The following is a 19,343-nucleotide window of genomic DNA, read 5'->3' as shown; positions in this document are numbered from 1 at the left end:
AACCCTAAATGTTGATATAGTCTAACGAGGGAACCTTACCAATCCACATCTCGTGAGATTTTTTGGAAACCTTTTTGGTATGGACTAGATTAAGGATATGGGCAGTAGTCTCTAAGGCATACCCCCAAAATGAGATAGGTAACAAAGCTCGACTCATCATGGAATGAACGATGTATAGCAAGGTTCTATTGTGCCTCTCATCCACACCATTAAGTTGTGGTGTCCTGGGTGGCATCAATTGTGAAACAATTCCACATTCCTTACGATAGTTAAGGAACTCGATACTAAGATACTCTCCTCCTCAATTGGATCGGAACATCTTTATCTTCCTGCCCAACTGATTCTCCACTTCTTGATTAAATTCGTTGAACTTTTCAAAGGTTTCTGACTTATGCTTGATTGAGTAGATATAGCCATATCTGTTGTAATCATTAGTAAAAGTCACATAGAAGTGGTTAGCAACCCTTGTGGCAGTTCTGAATGGTCCACACACATCATTGTGTATGAGATCCAACAGACCTTCACCCCTTTTAGAAGATCCAGTGAAGGGTCACTTGGTCATCTTTCCAAGTAAACAAGATTCGCAAGTTTCATCCGACTCAAGTCGAATGACTCCAACACTCCATCCTTTTGGAGTTGGGCTATGTGCTTCTTGTTGACATGTCCAAAATGACCAGGCCACAAGCATGCCTTATCCAAATCATTGGAAGAATCAATGGGTAACACATTATTTCCTAAGTTATCTACAACCATCACAGTTTCATATATACCATTGCAAGGTAATGCTTCAAACTAAAATACCCCATTGTAATAAGCATTAATAGTACCAAATTCATTATTAAAAGACAAGGTAAAACCTTGTTTATACAAACTTTGAAGGGAAATAATATTTCTCGCCATATCGGCCGAGTAACAACAATTGTTCAAATCTAAATCTAAACCATTACTAAGAAATAAAGAATAAACTCCAATCTTGGTTACAGGCGACACTTTCCTATTTCCCATGATTAAGTTTATCTTCCCGTGCTCCACATCCCTACGTCATTTTAGTCTCTACAAATCAGAACAAATGTGAAATCCACAACCTGTATCAAGTACCTAAGAATTAGCATGTGATGAGCTATTAGATTGAATAGTATAAATACCTGCAAAGGAGGGCTTGATCTTGCCATCCTTTATGTCCTGCATGTACTTGGGGCAAGTTCATTTCTAGTGCCTTTTTCATGACAGTGGAAGCACTCTGTATCATTTGGATTAGAGGAGGGATTAGCATAACCAACTTTGGTGCCACTTGAAGAGGTTCCATCAAGAGAATTTCTGTTGAGGCTCTTGTAGAGAGCCTTCCTCTTCTTTCCCTTCCCATGTCCAATTGCCAAAACAGGGGCAGAAGTAGTAGTAGGAGTAGACACAATCGACTTGCCTTTCAGGTTGCTTTCTGCAGTCCTTAAAAGGCCTTGAAGCTTGCTAAAGTGACATCCCCATTGTTCATATGATAGGTCATATAAAACTAATCATAACAAGAAGGTAAAGAGTGTATAATAATATCTATGGCCAAGTCTTCATCAAAATTGACAATAAATTTAAGCAAGCAGTCTACGAATCTCTGCATCTTTTGCAAGTGGGCCGTGATGGCGTCAACATCCTTAATTTTGGTTGTGATCATGGAGGCAATTATCTCATACCTCTCCTACCGAGCATTTTGATGGTATCTTTCCATAAAATATTGATACTTTTCAATCATTAGACATGACACCTTTGTCGCATCCCTCTCATGAGTAGTGTGTTCAACGATGTGTTCGGGAGTAGCGGTGGTGACATCAATCTCCTTGAGCTCTTTTTTCTAGGATATATTCTTTGTCCTCATACCGAATAGCCATTCGGATGTTTTAAATCCAATCATTGAAGCTCGAACCATCAAAAATGACCTTCCCACATAGGTTCACGAGGGAGGAAGAGCCTGAAGGGATTGGGTTGGAAGCATTGTGTGGGATAGACATCTGAAAAGAAGAAGAACAGAGTTTAGGTCAGATAATAATCCTTAATTTTATACCCAAATGAAATATTAAGGCTAGGACCCAAAACAATATTCTACAATTGTGAAGAGGGTTGTCGTAATCCAATTGTAAAATATTTGAAGGTAGGTAAATGATGATTTTCCAATTTCTACCATGAAAAACGAAATACATTATTTAGTTTTAATTGGTTTGAAATTTCTAGATCTTTGAGATTCATTGAACTTTTCAAAGGCATGTTTAACTCTTGATTGTGCCCTTCAAGTTTGTGTCTGGGATGTCAAGGATCACAAACAAGGTTTGAATAACCATGCAAATTAACATGGTACACCCAATGTTACAAATCACCTAATCAATGTGTCGGTTAACCACACGTGCTCTATTGATCTAAGATTAACATCAAGCTACCCTTTCCCACACATAGTCAGTCCCTGTCACACCCCAAAACCGAGAACGGAGAAATACGTTCTGCGGTGGAGGACGTCATGTACAGTATCATCACAATTGCATAATAGTAAAAACAAGCGACAACAACCATTGCATTTATATAGTAAGTTTAATTATAAACATGTTCTGTATAGTTTAATAGACACCAAAAGTATAACAAAAATAAAAGATGGGTCTTGCATCTGCTCCATCTTCTCAAAAGCTGCACCAGTACCTGTCTATCTTTGACCTGAGGATACAAGTTATTTTGAAAACGAATATCAGCATAAAGTTGGTGAGTTCATAAGAATTTAGTGTCGTTGTTTGTGTAAAAGTGTTTACAAACATGTAATATAAAAATTGAAATTTATGTTTGTGAGTAGTAGAAATCCCTAGAAAATCCTATATTTTCCATAAATGTACCTTTGTAAGTTAAATCCTTTGATTATAAAAATTAGAGTAATAAATCTCATTTAGGTAACATAGATGAGGAAAAGTTATGCCTGCTGACTATAGTAGTGATGCAAACTTCAATTAGCAATAGATATTTATTTATTTTAGGATATTAGTTTAGACTTTGATTTAATTTGGATATGGATATAACCCCTCATGTAACCAACTAAATGATAATAGAGAGCCCGGTGACCTTCTCAGTCATATGTAGTGTAGTGAGGTAGTGCCACCCCTGGGCCTAGCCGGCTCGGACTGTATTTAACAGTCGGGATGTAATGGCATCCGTCCTGTATAGATGTATACATGTAGTGTTGCTTTCTTTTTGGGAAGCCCTGGTCACATGGCATAAGCGCGTTAGGGTGCCTTATTGAGGGATAGTGTGTTATACTCTATATTATTGTACTCTCTTGTGTTATAGTATAGTAGGCTTTTAGTATAGTGCATAGAGTGTTCTCTTATACGTACATTAACTTGTAATAGTAGTTATAGTGAGTATAGTAGTAATAGAGGTAACAAGCAGTAGTCTTAACTATACTTATTATAGTTAACTAGAGTGTATGATTTCATGCCTTTGAATAACAAAGGTATTGAATAAGATGACGACTTTCATATCTAACATAAATATATATGATATATAACTAAGAAAGCAACGACAGTCGGACGGATAACAGATACCCTAAGACCACATCAAAAGAGAACAGGAAATAAGGCGAGTTGTCGGTCCTAAGTCCTTCAAGTCTTACATATATAAATATATTAGTGTAGATATATTTTAAAAGAAAAGTAGTTTAAACACAAATAGAAAATAGTTTAACAACAATTTAATCTTAAAAATGCATTTGATAATTATTTAAAAAAATTTGATTGATAAATAGCTAAAAGTATAGAAAAATCCTTTTTTGATGGTGAGTTATGAATCACATATGATTTGATAATAAAACTTGCAGCATTATACTTGTATCCCCCCCCTAAAATATCTAAAAACATTTGAAAAGGTTCATTAAGTGGTATGAACTCACCTGTAATGAGTAGATCGGGTGGAAGTGTCAGATGATCGTTTGGTGTCAAGTAAAGACTTGTACACCCTTTATGACCCTAATAACATATGAAGACATACGTTTACAAGTAATTAGTGATTTAAGCTCTAATTAAACACATATAGACATCCTAATGTGAATAAAAGCTCTATGGTTGAGTGCTAGAAGGCTATTGGGTTTCAAGGAAGGAGTTTTAGGATTAACTATGGAGTTTACTCCTCACATACCCACCTTTGGTGTGTTTACGGCTGGGAGACCACCTCCCCCATGAGTTTACTGCCGTAAACTCATGGGAGGAGTGTAATTGAGTGATTTCAAGACCCTTGTGGCTCTAGAAGGGATTCCAAGGCAATATACACGGCTAGAAGGGTGTTTAAGGTTCCAAAAGAGCACTCCCTTGGAGTTTACGGTCCTATGACCACTCCTTGGGAGCCTACAGTCGTAAGCCCCATGGCTTAGGCCATGAACTCTTGGACACCCTTCATTCTTCGATCTTGAGGTCCTTGGCTCATTCCTAACAATTTCTATGTGAATATATGAGGCTATTTAGGGGTTTAAAGGCTCATTTGGCATGGTTTAGGGAGTTTACGGTCTAATCATGTGCTTGGGCCATAAAATCATGTTTACCCTTCAAATTATAGGGTTTAGGTGTTCCAAGTCCGAAATTGTAAGTCCCTAAGTCATATCTAACTCCAAATGTGGTTTGGAAGGGTTTTGAGGCTTGATTTGCATGTTTAGAGGGAGTTTACGGCCTAAGGATGTTTTTGGGCCGTAAACCCTCTTTCAAGCCCCCAAACATGATGATTCATGACTCAAACACTTCAAGGTTTAATCCTAAACTAGTTTCTAAGCACAAAGGGGAGAAATTGGGCATGTTTCGCACCTTTTTAGGTGTTTACGGCCTAAGGATGTTCTTAGGCCGTAAACTCTTTATCTTAGGCCTCCTTGAATGATTTTTGAGCTATAATTACATGCACTGGGTTGTAGAACAACTTAGGGTAATGGAACTTACGTTTTGGAGGCGGAAACTTGCGGTTTTTGTAGAAAATCGACCTTGAGGAGAGAGAGTAGAGAGAGAAAGAGTGTCTAGTGTGGTAAAAGGTACAAAAGAGTGTCCACTCACCCTTATATAGGGCTTGAGTGTTGTACCCGGTATACAACTACCTGATACTTATGTTAAATGAGGTTTAAAGTTTTACCCGGCTAAATGGTCGTAATTAAAAATACACTTTTTCCAACTAAACGGAAGGGTAATTCATGTGTTTTTATTTATTTCATTACAACGTTAATAACATAAAAATAAAATAAAATAAAACATTTATTGATTTGTCCACCCCAAATTAATGGAACTTTTATAAAATAGAATTTTCTATTAACGAAAACGGGTTATAACGATGGAATAAAATTTGGGTTGTCACATCATCTGTCACAACTAGAAATTTTGTGTCTTGTAATCACTATACTTAAGTAAAATGTTGAATCAAAAACTTAAGAGCATGTGTGATACCTATTATTATGAGATCAAAAAGTTCAATCAAATACATCAAACAAATACTACAAATAGTCAACAAACAATTGGAAACCCTAGAAGTTCTTGTTTAGGTCCATTTTGGACTAGGACTTCCTTATTGGACTCAATGGACCAATAAGCTTCCAATTTGACTATCATGGGCTTAGAACCCTTAAAATGGGCTCTAATTGGACCCACATTAATTTATTTCAACATTATGGGCTATATTGGGCCTAGAATGAAATAAAATAAAAGTTTTGAACCATGATTAACCTAAACTAGCCCAACAAAGTGTTAAAATCATATTATATTTCTTTTAGGTCAAACTCATCAAACCTAACTCTACATATTGGGCTTAGGGGCATTAAAGCCCAATACTCCCTTTTCTTTACAAAATTCCGGCCCAAGAAAAGCCCAAGAGGAGAAGTTGACTATTACCATGCCACCTCATTTTTATCTCTTGGTTTTCCATGCAGCATGTCTCATATCTCCATGCATGTATCTCTTCATGTCTATTTCTCTCTCTCTCTTCTTGTTTCGGCTGTGAGCAACACACACACACACATAAATCTCTCACAAACTCTCTCTAGATTACTCATAACACCATCCTCCCTCTTCATTTAAAATCTCGAAACTTTGCTTGTGCATCAAGAGGATTTCAAGAAAATATCATCACTTCTTGGTAAGTTACACATATCTAAGGAATTTATAACTCTTTTTCTCATGATTAGATCCTTTCTCTTAAACAATTTTTGTAATCATGCTCCTAGAAAACTCCTTAAACTCGAGATCTTCATCAAGGGGAGCTAGGGCCAAAAATCACCAAGTTTTCTTCCATCTTTTCTTCAAAAACCGAAACCACACCCTAAGGTGAGCTTCATACTCCCTATTTTTCTATTTTATAAGTTTTATGGGGGGGGGGGGAATACAAGTGAAAGTGTAGATCTATATGTGTTCTGTATGTCTTGTATGATTTCTATGCTTAAATATGTGTTTTTGTATGATTATGATGATGGATCTAGCCATAAACTCCTAAAAATCGAGATATATTTTGTGTCAAATGATGTTAGCATAACTTATATTATTACATACAAGGTATTCCAAGAAAAATGGCTAAGTGACTTGATAACATCTTCTTTGGGCTAAAAACTCAATTTTTGGACACAAAATGTTAAAAATATAAAGTTAAAGGGCCAAAATTCTCATATTACGAATTCTGATGGATGAGAGGAGTCAAAACAGTTATAATAAAATATTTTCTGGGAATATACTCATTTGGAGGATTAAAAATATAAATTTCAAGCTTAATGGGCTAAAAATGACATTTTCGGCCCAATAGGGCCCAATATGCGAAATTTTCTATTTTGGAGGGCTGAAACTGTGTTTTTCGGTAAAACTGTGGACTATTAATGTTATAAATCCTTTTCAAAGGTTAAAAATGCTTTTCATATTTAAAAAGGACCAAAGTTGCAAAAATTTTCCAATTTGGGCCAAAAATGTAAAAACTGCGAAAAAGAGGGGTTACAACCGAGAAAACTGTATTTTCAGGGATTAAAACTGTTTTCAACTAAGAATATGCTGAAAAATGTCAATTGCAACAAGTTTTGGTGTTAAATGACAAGAAAAATGGTTTAAGGGCTAAACCGGAAACTTATTTATTCCAAAGGTTGAAAAAGTAAATTTATCAAATAAAGAGGGGCTGAAAACAGAAAATTCTCAATGTTAATTCAATACATGCGTTGTGATTAAATAATGGCACCACGGCTACCGACGAATTACAATACACAACAATACCAAAAATCGTTGTTAAACGAATTGATTCGGTCTCGAATCAATAACAACCCGAAACTACTAACGCGACGATAACTCGATTCATCCAAGTAACATTTGGCAATTCAATATACACGTGAGAGTGCACAGACGTCGACGCACCATCTTTGGGCCCCAGAGTGTAAAATCTTGTTTGTTGGGCCTAGCTAGCCCAATGGCTTGATCTTTAGGCCCGAAGACTTCAACCTTACGAGTTGTTGAGTCTTACATGATCCAACACAACGTAAAAGGACTTTCAATGGCTATTATACTATTGGTCCCCAAGGGTCCTTTGGTACTGCTAGTAAAGTCAGTTATGCTAATGCGAATCGGGTCAAGGGCCCTTCGCACTCTTTTTTTTTATCCCTAACCGGCTAACGGAGTTATCGAGGTCTTCGTGCCCTCTTTCTCTTCGGATGTGGGACTACCAGAAGTCAAGGCGGTTGGATTATGTGAATAGTATGGACGACGTCTATGGGATCGTTAGTATAGTTGTAAACTGGTCGTTTGTGTAACGCGTGTTTATAGCAATTCACCATGCGCAATAATCCGACGTCGCCTGGAATCAATGACTTCACACGCCGCGATGGTACAACAACTACATGGAATTCAAAGTGTTAGGAAAACATCGGGTTTTCTTAGGGTTTTTCAATACATACGGTTTCGAAATGTACACAAGTTTAATGAACAATTTTTACAACTATAGAAACAAACAAGCATACTTATGGATCTTCACAAACTTTTTCATAAACTCTTTTCAGAAAATATCGGATTTTCTGGTAGTTTTTCAATACAAAACATTGCTTTTCAAATACCACTTATGAACTCACCAACATTTCATATGTTGACGTTTTTCAAAATACTTGTATTCTCAGGTAACAAGTGAACCAAAGGAAAAACGTACTCAGTGATGGCTTGCCGTTTGTTTATCTATGAACCGAACAATTTATTTTTGGGAATGTAATGCTAAACAATGTACTCAGTGTAAACCTTATCAGTTGTACTATATTAATGCATGGTGACGAATGATGTTATGTTTCATATATATTCAATTTTATGGTATTCAATTAAGTCACGACAGCCCTCGGACGTTTCCGCCGTCTGGTTCGGGGGTGTGACATCATCCCCCGTTAAAGGAAATTTCGTCCTGAAATTTAGAATTCAAGTAGCTAGGTTATTACAGTACTATTAAGCAAAGAGATGGGGATATTTGAGTTTCATTTGATCTTCGCGCTCCCAAGTGAATTATGGTCCTTGTTTGGCGTTCCATCGAACCTACACAATTGGGATGCAACTTTGTTTTGTTCGTTGAACCTCCCAATCCATAATCTCCGCAGGCTCTTCTACGAAGTTGAGGCTCTTGTTGACTTCGATCTCGTCAAGTGGGATTACGAGAGTCTCGTCGGACAGGAATTTCTTCAAGTTTGAGACATGGAAGGTAGGATGTATGTTACTTAGCTCATGGGGTAGGTTGAGTTTGTAAGTTACGGGGTCGATTCTAGCGAGTATCTCGAAAGGCCCTATGTACCTTGGGTTCAGCTTTCCACGCTTTCCAAAGCGTATCATGCCCTTCCAAGGTGAGACTTTCAAAAGGACTCAGCCTCCGACCTGGAACTCCAATGGTTTTCTTCGTTTGTCTGCGTAGCTTTTCTGTCGATCCCTAGCGGCTTTCAATCATTCGCGAATGTGTACAATCTTCTCGGTCATTTATCGAATGATCTCCGGACCGGTGAGAGTGCTGTCAGGAACTCGTCCTCTAGCTAACTGAGTGTCACCCACCTCAGCCCATCTCATAGGGGATCTGCACTTCCGGCCCTAGAGGGCTTCGAACGGAGCTGCCTTGATACTCGTGTGATAACTGTTATTGTAAGAAAAATCCACAAGGGGTAAGTGTGTATCCCATGCCTTACCAAAGACGATCACATAGGCTCGTAGCATATCTTGTAGGGTTTGGATCGTCCTCTCACTTTGTCCGTCAGTCTGCGGATGGTAGGTTGTACTCATGTCCAGCCTCGTCCCTAATTCTTTTTGAAGTGATTGCCAAAATCTTGAAGTAAATCTATTGCCTCTATCAGAGATAATAGATATAGGGACACCATGCAGCCGTACTATTTCCTTAATGTATGTTCTTGTGAGTTTCTCCATCTTGTCTATTTCTTTGATGGGTAGGAAGTGTGTGGACTTGGTCAATCTGTTGACGATGACCCATATGTTATCCATCCCACACGTTGTCTGGGGTAGCTTGGTTATGAAATCCATAATGATCCACTCCCACTTCCACTCCGATATCTCTAGTTGTTGGAGAACACCTGATGGCTTCTGGTATTCGACCTTGACTTTTGCGGAAGTAAGACATTTACTCACGAAGGTAGAAATCTCTGCTTTCATGTTAGGCCACCAGTATAACTTTTTGAGATCCAGATACAACTTATCTGAACCTGGGCGAACGGAGTATCGAGTGTTGTGTGCTTCCTTCATGACCAAGTCTCCGAAACCACCATGACGTGGCGTCCAGATTCGGTCCACGAGATAATAGGCTCCATCACCCTTGACCTCCAAGTTGTTGTCCATTCCACGTAAGGATTCTCTCGCCACATTCTCAGGCATTAAGGCTTCGAGCTGAGCCTCCTTAATCTATGCGGATAGATGCGAATGGATAGTCATTGTTAACGACTTGACCCTTCGTCCAGAATACACTTTCTACTCAGGGCGTCTGCTACTACATTGGCTTTTCCCCGGTGATAACGAATCTTGCAGTCGTAATCATTGAGTAGTTCGACCCACCGTCGTTGTCTCATATTGAGTTCCTTCTGGTTCAATATCTGTTGGAGGCTTTTATAGTCAGTGTATATTATGCTCTTCGTCCCATACTGGTAATGTCTACAGATCTTCAGAGCGAATACAACCGCCCCTAACTCGAGGTCGTGAGTGGTATAGTTAACCTCATGTGTCTTCAGCTGCCTTGAGGCATAGGCGATGACCTTACCTCGTTGCATGAAGACACAACCGAGCCCTTGGTTCGATGCATCGTAGTATACCACAAAATCTTATGTCCCTTCGGGAAGCAATAATACTGGTGCGGTGCATAGGGCTTGCTTCAGGGTCTGGAATGCCTTCTCCTCTTTCTCTTCCCAGTCAAATGTCACACCCTTCTATGTCAAAGCGGTGAGGGGTTTCGCAATCTGAGAGAAATTCTGAATGAATCTGCGGTAGTAGGCAGCGAGGCCTAGAAATTGAAGAATTTATGTAGGCGTCTTCGGTGCTGACCAGTTCTCGATAGCATTAATCTTGGATGCGTCCACGTGGATTCCTTCCTCACTAACCACGTGTCCTAAGAATTCAACTCTTCGGATCCAAAATTCGCACTTAGAGAACTTCGCGTATAACCTCTCCGATCATAGGGTTTCTAGGACTCGTCGTAAATGATCTCTATGTTCTTCCTCACTCCGAGAGTAGACAAGTATGTCATCAATAAAGACGATGACGAACTGATCTAAGTATGGACGACACACCCTATTCATCAAGTCCATAAACACAGCGGGTGCGTTAGTCAGTCCAAAAGGCATCACTACGAACTCGTAGTGTCCGTAACATGTTCGGAAGGCTGTCTTCGGAACATCCTCCTCAAGCACTCGTAACTGGTGATACCCGGACCTAGGATCAATCTTGGAGAAGTAACTCGCCCCTTGCAGTTGGTCGAATAGGTCGTCTATACGGGGAAGAGGGAAGCGATTTTTGACCGTGAGTTTGTTGAGCTCCCTATAGTCGATGCACATACGGAAAGATTCGTCCTTCTTTTTCACGAACAAGACTGGAGCTCCCCAGGGTGAGAAGCTTGGTTTTATAAAGCCCTTGTTGAGCAGCTCGTTAAGTTGACCGGACAGTTCTTGCATCTCTTCCGGCGCTAAACGATAGGGCGATTTAGCTATGGGGGTATCTCCTAGGACTAGGTCGATTCTAAACTCAACCTGATGCTTGGGAGGTAAACCTGGGAGCTCCTCTAGAAAGTCGTCGGGGTAATCGCATACAACAGGGATGTCTTTTAGATATCTCACTTTCCGGCTCGTGTCGACGACATATGCAAGGAATGCGCGATATTCCTTACGCAAGTATTTCTGGGCTTGAATACTTGTGATGATACGAAGGCTCGTACCGGGTTTGTCTCCGTAGATTAACAGAGTTTTGTTATTCGGAGTATTTAGGCGGATGGCTTTGTTAAAGCATAGAATATCCACGCGATGAAGACTCAACCAGTCCATGCCAACAATGACATCGAAACTCTTGATCGAGAATGGTATGAGGTCGATCTAGAATGAATGATCGTCTAACATGAGGGTACAACCTATGTAAATTTTGTTAGAGCTTTTTGTCTTTTCGTTAGCCATTTCTATGACGAATGTTTCTTTTTGTGGTTGTGGGGATTGCTTAACTAAGTGTTTAAAGTTTTGGTTTATGAAGCTTCTTTCTGCACCACTATCAAATAAGATACATGCATAAGAATTGTTAAGAAGGAACGTACCCGTGACTACTGCAGGATCCACTACTGCCTCATTGTGGCCAATAGCGAGTAGTCTTCCTATTCCTCCCGCATTCCCAGCCTTCAGACAGTTTTTTCTTGAAATGGCCAGCTTCACCGCAGCCATAGCAGGCCTGGCTCACTCTCGAATTGGGAACTTGAGAGATAGGTTTGGGTTGGGATCTGCAAAACCAGACAGTATGTCCCTTCTGTCCGTAGTTGGTGCATTGCAATTCACGGTAGGAGCTGTTGTGATGGAAGGGGCACTTGGGGCACTTAGGCAGGTTGCCAACATAGGTTTTTGCTAGTAAAGGGGTAGCAGGGGTGGTGGCAGCATGGACAGCCACGATTTATTGGTCTTTGGAGGATGTTTGAGTTTTCTTGCCCTTCTTCTGATCCCAACGCTTCCTCTTTTTGTCAGTTGATTTGGGTGGTGCAGTGGCAGTAGTGGTTGTTGTTGCTGGAGTGGAAGGAGTTTCAATATCAATCAACTTGTGGGCCAATTCCTTGGCGCTGTCAAAGGTTGCAGGATGTGAAGATAGAACGTTTCTTTGATACGGGGGAACTAAACCCCAGATGTATCTTTTGATTTTTTTGCTCTCAGAAGGGATCATGTTAGGGCACATAGCTACCAGGTCGCAGAACCTGGCCATATAAGCCACTATGTATGTCCCCCTTCATCTTGAGGTTCCAGAGTTCCTCTTCAAGCTTCTGTACCTCACCTCTAGAGCAGTACTCCTTTCTCAGTAGATCTTTTAGCGTGTCCCAGCCCATGGCATTGGCTGTTACTAAAAAGAGTGAATTGACATGGCCATTCCACCATGTCAGTGCCCTTTCGCTGAAGGTGGCAGCAACGAACTTGATTTTGCTTTCTTCGGGGCACGGGCACATTTCAAAAACGTCTACGGCTCTTTCGATCCATTGGGAGAGAGCAAGGATTCCTCCGGTCCCATTGAAAAATGTGGGTTTACAGTTCATGAAATCTTTATAAGTACACCCCTATGTACGTGGGGGAATTTCACCATATCTGGAGTTGGTGCCCATTCCGGCTCCACTAGCATCGCCAGAATTCATTTGGGCCATGGCTGCCGTCACAGCTGCGGTCACAACTGTTTGAAATACCACTGGATCAAACTGCGAAGGAGGAGGTGGTGGAGGTGGAGTTTGAGTCACAGGTCTGCCTCTGTTCGGGCGCTTGCGAGGAGGCATCTTTTACTGAAAGTTCATAGAGATGTTGGCAATAATAAGAGTATATTGCAAGTATGATAAGAGAGTTTTATGGATCAGATCAACATAAGTCAATAATCAGAGAGAGATTCATAGCAATAGAGAAGTTAACTGCCATTTTACTGGTATTAATGATGTAATACAAGTTCGAAAAAAAATAACCTAACAGTAGGTCTTACATCAAACCATAAGGAAAATGTTGGCAGTCTAGAGGCCTAATTAGAGTACTTTCAAAGTTAGGAACGTTTATAGACAAGTTCTCTACTGAGCATAGAAAAGGAAAGGCTAATCCTTAAACAAAAGAGTGAAATGTTTTGACATCTTCTACGGGCGTTGGGCACTCATTGGGCGAACCCTCAGATCAGCTAGTTGGCACATAACTTCCTGGAGATGTCATTCCTGAGTCGTATGACGTGCTCGGGATGCAGCTAGCTATTGCTGTAGAGCCTCATTGGTCCTCCTCGTCCTATCTATAGCTTCTTCAAGTTGGCGGATGCGAACAATGTTGAGATCAGAGTTGGCATCCACTTCTACAACTCGGCCAATAGCTGCTTGACCTTGCTCGACGTTCCTGGCAATCCTACGGACCATGATGGGCAGAACTCGCTCCGCTGATCCTCCCTTGCTTATGTTGTAGAAGCTTCGGTCTCCATTGTAAGGTAAAGGCTGACCCTGCTCTTCGCTCCATCGATTCAAGCTTATTGCCCACATGGGAGTGGGACCTTGAAATGTCGGACAGGGGTTGGGGTTTGGAGCCACAAGGGGTAGGTTGTTAACTTCTGGCTCGGAGCTGGAGCTATCCGAAAAGCGAGCCATGCTATCTACGCGGGAATGGGGAAAGAAAGGTTAATAGACGTACTAATCTAGGATACTTATAAGATGGATCGTTATTAGTCGACCCACTACTTGCGTAGTGCATACCAATTACATGTAATCGAAGCAAGATAGTCCTTCGAATAAGCGACCCTAACTTCAGATCCCCAATCAAACAAGAACAGGAAATTAAGCAAAGGCCACAGATTCTAAGTCTATAACGCCCTAGTCACATGTAACCGTGGTGTATCCATTTAGCAACTATCGCCCTACCAGTAACGACCCTTTTAGATATCACACATGTAGTTAGTAGAGTGCGGAATGTTCCTATAGTATTCTTGTTCTAACGTTCTTGTGGTAGTGTTGGTAAGTTTTAGACTTGTTGCAACACCCCAATCACTCTTAGGCACAAGCTAGTAACTCCTGAAAGATGGGTCTTGCATACGCTCCATCTTCTCAAAAGCTGCATAGTTTACTAGACACCAAAAGTATAACAAAAATAAAAGATGGGTCTTGCATATGCTTCATCTTCTCAAAAGTTGCACCAGCACCTGTCTATCTTTGACCTGAGGATATAAGTTATTTAGTGTCGTTGTTTGTGTAAAAGTGTTTACAAACATGTAATATAAAAACCGAAATTTATGCTTGTGAGTAGTAGAAATCCCTAGAAATCCTATATTTTCTAGAAATGTACCTTTGTAAGTTAAAACCTTTGATTATAAAAATTATAGTAATAAATCTCATTTAGATAACATCGATGAGGAAAAGTTTTGCCTGCTAACTATAGTAGTGATGCAAACTTCAATTAGCAATAGATATTTATTTACCTCAAAATACTAGTTTAGACTTTGAGTCTTAGTGTTTTAATTTGGATATGGATATAACCCCTCATGTAACCAATTAAATGATAATAGAGAGCCCGATGACCTTCCCCATCATACGTAGTGTAGTGAGGTAGTGCCACCCCTGGGCCTAGCCGGCTAGGACTATACTTAACAGTCGGGATGTAATGGCGTCCATCCTGTATAGATCTATACATGTAGTGTTGCTTTCCTTTCAGAAAGCCCTGGTCACATGGTGTAAGCATGGTAGGGTGCCTTATACAGGGGTAGTGTCTTATGCTCTGTATTAGTGTATTCTCTTGTGTTATAGTGTAGTAGGATTTTAGTATAGTACATAGAGTGTTCTCTTATACGTACATTAACTTGCAATAGAAGTTATAGTGAGTATAGTACTAATAGAGGTAACGAGCAGTAGTCTTAACTATACCTATTATAGTTAACTAGAGTGTATGATTTCATACCTTTGAATAACAAAGGTATTGAATAAGATGAAAACTTTCATATCTAACACAAATATATATGATATATAACTAACAAATTAACGACAGTCGGACGGATAACAGATACCCTAAGACCACATCAAACAAGAACAGGAAATAAGGCGAGCTATCGGTCCTAAGTCCTTCAAGTCTTACTTATATAAGTATATTAGTGTAGATATATTTTAAAAGAAAAGTAGTTTAAACATAGATTGAAAATAGTTTAACAACAATTTAATCTTAAAAACGCATTTGATAATTATTTAAAACAGTTTGATTGATAAATACCTAAAAGTATAGAAAAATCCTTTTTTGATGGTGAGTTATGAATCACATATGATTTGATAATAAAACATGTAGCATTATACTTGTATCCCCCCTTAAAACATGTAAAAACATTTGAAAAGGTTCATTAAGGGGTCTGAACTCACCTGCAATGAGTAGATCGGGTAGAAGCGTCGGATGAGCGTTTAGTGTCAAGTAAAGACTTGTACACCCTTTATGACCCTAGTAACATATGAAGACATATGTTTACAAGTAATTAGTGATTTAAACTATAATTAAACACATATAGACATCCTAATGTGAATAAAATCTTTATGGTTGAGTGCTAGAAGGCTAATGGGTTTCAAGGAAGGAGTTTTAGGCCTCACTATGGAGTTTACTCCTCACATACCCACCTTTGGTGAGTTTACAGCTAGGAGACCACCTCCCCCATGAGTTTACGGCCGTAAACTCATGGGAGGAGTGTAATTGAGTGATTTCAAGACCCTTGTGGCTCTATAAGGGATTCCAAGGCAATATACAAGGCTAGAAGGGTGTTTAAGGTTCCAAAAGAGCACTCCCTTGGAGTTTACGGTCCTATGACCACTCCTTGGGAGCCTACAGTCGTAAGCCCCATGGCTTAGGCCATGAACTCTTGGACACCCTTCATTCTTCGATCTTGAGGTCCTTGGCTCATTCCTAACAATTTCTAAGTGAATATATGAGGATATTTAAGGGTTTAAAGGCTCATTTGGCATGGTTTAAGGGAGTTTACGGTCTAAGCGTGTGCTTGGGCCGTAAACTCTTGTTTACCCTTCAAATGATAGGGTTTAGGTGTTCCAAGTCTGAAAATGTAAGTCCCTAAGTCATATTTAACTCCAAATGTGGTTTAGAAGGGTTTTGAGGCTTGATTTGCATGTTTAGATAGATTTTGCGGCCTAAGGATGTTCTTGGGCCGTAAACCCTCTTTCAAGCCCCCAAACTTGATGATTCATGACTCAAACACTTCAAGGTTTAATCCTAAACTAGTTTCTAAGCCTAAAGGGTAGAAATTAGGCATGTTTGGCATCTTTTTAGGGGTTTCCGGCCTAAGGATGTTCTTAGGCCGTAAACTCCTTATCTTAGGCCTTCTTGAATGATTTTTGAGCTATAATTACATGCAATGGGTTGTACTACAAGTTAGGGTAATGGAACTTACGTTTTGGAGGCTGAAACTTGCGGTTTTTGGAGAAAATCGACTTTGAGGAGAGAGAGTAGAGAGAGAAAGAGTGTCTAGTGTGGTAAAAGGTCCAAAAGAGTGTCCACTCACCCTTATATAGGGATTTAGTGTTGTACCCAGTGTACAACTACCCGATACTTATGTTAAACGAGGTTTAAAGTTTTACCCAGTTAAATGGTCGTAATTAAAAATAAACTTTTTTCAACTAAATGGAATGGTAATTCATGTATTTTTATTTATTTCATTGCGATGTTAATAACATAAAAATAAAATAAAATAAAACATTTATTGATTTGTCCACCCCAAATTAACGGAACTTTTATAAAATAGAATATTCTATTAACGGAAACGGGTTATAATGATGGAATAAAATTTGGGTTGTCACACCAGATTAGTGTACCGGTTAACCACACGAGCTCCACTAACGACTTAACAAGGTGAAAAGTGTAATTTCATGGATTAACACCATTTTCACATTTTTCCTAAAGTAACTAAGATTGAGAATTTAATAAAAGTTTAGTCACTTTATATTTATCATTATACTTTCAATGAGGGAGAATTAATGTCTTATCCAACCCGTTCAGCTAATGACCCTCCACTTGTCAAGGAAGTGGTGGGTGAGAGTGGACACCCATTAAACCACCATTTTATAGGTAGTAAGCTTCTACCCCCCTTATAGACCAACTTCGTTAATGAGGCCTAATAACAGTAAAACTGACTAGTCTTATATATATATATATATATATATATATATATATATATATATATATTGTATATATATATATATATATATATATATATTTATATATATATATATATATATATATATATATATATATATATATATATATATATATATATATAAACTTTTAATACTATAAAGTATAAGGGTTGAATTTTAACTTTTAAAACTCTAGGTTTTGGTATTAAAGTTTCATTAGAGTGAATTTACATATCCCAAAACTTGAGGGCGAGTTATAAAACTAGTCAAAACTCTTCATATTCATAACTTATGAGTTTAATTGGATTTTAATGTATGAGACCTTTTAGTTTACATAACTTAAGGACAAGTTATGGAGGTCATTAAAATTCATATAGATCATTTTATAACAACAAAAATTATCACATAATACATAGATGATCTAACCAAACTCATAAACAAGATAATTCTAAGTCAACAATTTGCAAGCAACATGGTTTATCATATAAAACAACAATTATTTTAAAAAAACTTTGACAATTAGCTTATGGTTGGATGAGTACAAGCAATACAATATCATAAAGAAAACATTTCCAATGATCCAAAACGGTTTGTGGTAGTGTTCCCAATTCAAATCAAGCCAAGAAACTCGAAATTATGCAAATAGAGCCTTCAACTCGTCGAGTGCATGAACTGACTCGTTGTATTGCTCTGTTATTGAGTGAAATCGTCGATTCTATTCATGGACTCGGCGAGTTCACCATTCAGAGGCTAAAATTTTGACTTCTTCAACTTTGCAAAAGTAGTAAGCATAAAATATAATAGAAAATAATCTTAGGCTCTGATACCACTATTGGGTTTTGAGTACTATAACACTCCTATGGTGCACATACAACCCTAAATGCTTTGGATCTATGTTTCCTCTAATTATACATGCATATTTTCAATTTTCCAAAGCATTGTCCTAACTAGCATACATTTGAAAACTTGGATGATACAACTAGTTAGATGACGTAGCTCTTGGAAGGACTTTTCGTTCATGACCTTTGAAAGCTTGAGAACCTCAAGTGTGATGCCTCTAATGGTTCACAACCACCAATATGAAAAATTGGCTTAAGAGAATAAGTTATTTAGCTCAAATGAAGGTGCAACCGATTTTGGTTCATGAGGGTTCTATTTATACTGTTGCACATGCTAGGGTTACACTTTGTAAACCCTAATGACCCATGACTTTCCACATTCTCATGCTCCATGGATTTAACCTCCATGGACTATCTATGGGTTATCTCATTGGATTAGCCCATTTATATAATCATGGATCATTGGCCCACACTATAAGAATCATTGATTTACATAATCAATCCCCATATATTTAATTAGTCTCTTTTGACCACAAAATTAATTCAAATTAATTTTTGATCAACATTAATTAAATAATTCCATATTAATATGTTATACTTGTAATATATTAATAAACCATAAATAACCTTATTCTCAAAATCCATCCTATCAAATTGCACTGGTGAAGGCAACCCAAAAGGAAAATGCTACAATTGGGTCAAGTACATCCTAGTTATAGTTATGGGCTTAGACACCAAATCCAACAATGTCAATTTGCCTCTAACTATCCTCTTGGCATATGAATTCTCTCTCGCGAAAGGCTCATATTCTCGCAACGAAGACAACATTGCCACTCGGTGTGTAGAAGAGATATCGAAAGCACTTCTATGTATAGTCAATAAAAATACAATGATCACTACGAGGTTTAATCTTGTCGTGAGTCTCTCATCTTACGAAAGCCTCGCTACCCCAAACCTTGATATGTGCTAATGCGGGAACCTTCCCTATCCACATTTCAGGAGGTGTTTTGGCAACCTTCTTAGTTGGGACTAGATTAAGGATATGGGTGGAAGTCTCTAAGGCATACACCCAGAATGAGATAGGAAACAAAGCTCGAGACATCGTAGAACGTGTCACACCCCAAAACCATGAATGGCGGTAACATTCTGGGGCGGAGGATGTCATGTACAACATCG

This window comes from Lactuca sativa, chromosome 6 (assembly GCF_002870075.4).
Source record: "Lactuca sativa cultivar Salinas chromosome 6, Lsat_Salinas_v11, whole genome shotgun sequence".
Classification (NCBI taxonomy): domain Eukaryota; kingdom Viridiplantae; phylum Streptophyta; class Magnoliopsida; order Asterales; family Asteraceae; genus Lactuca; species Lactuca sativa.
This window is presented reverse-complemented; position numbering follows the sequence as displayed.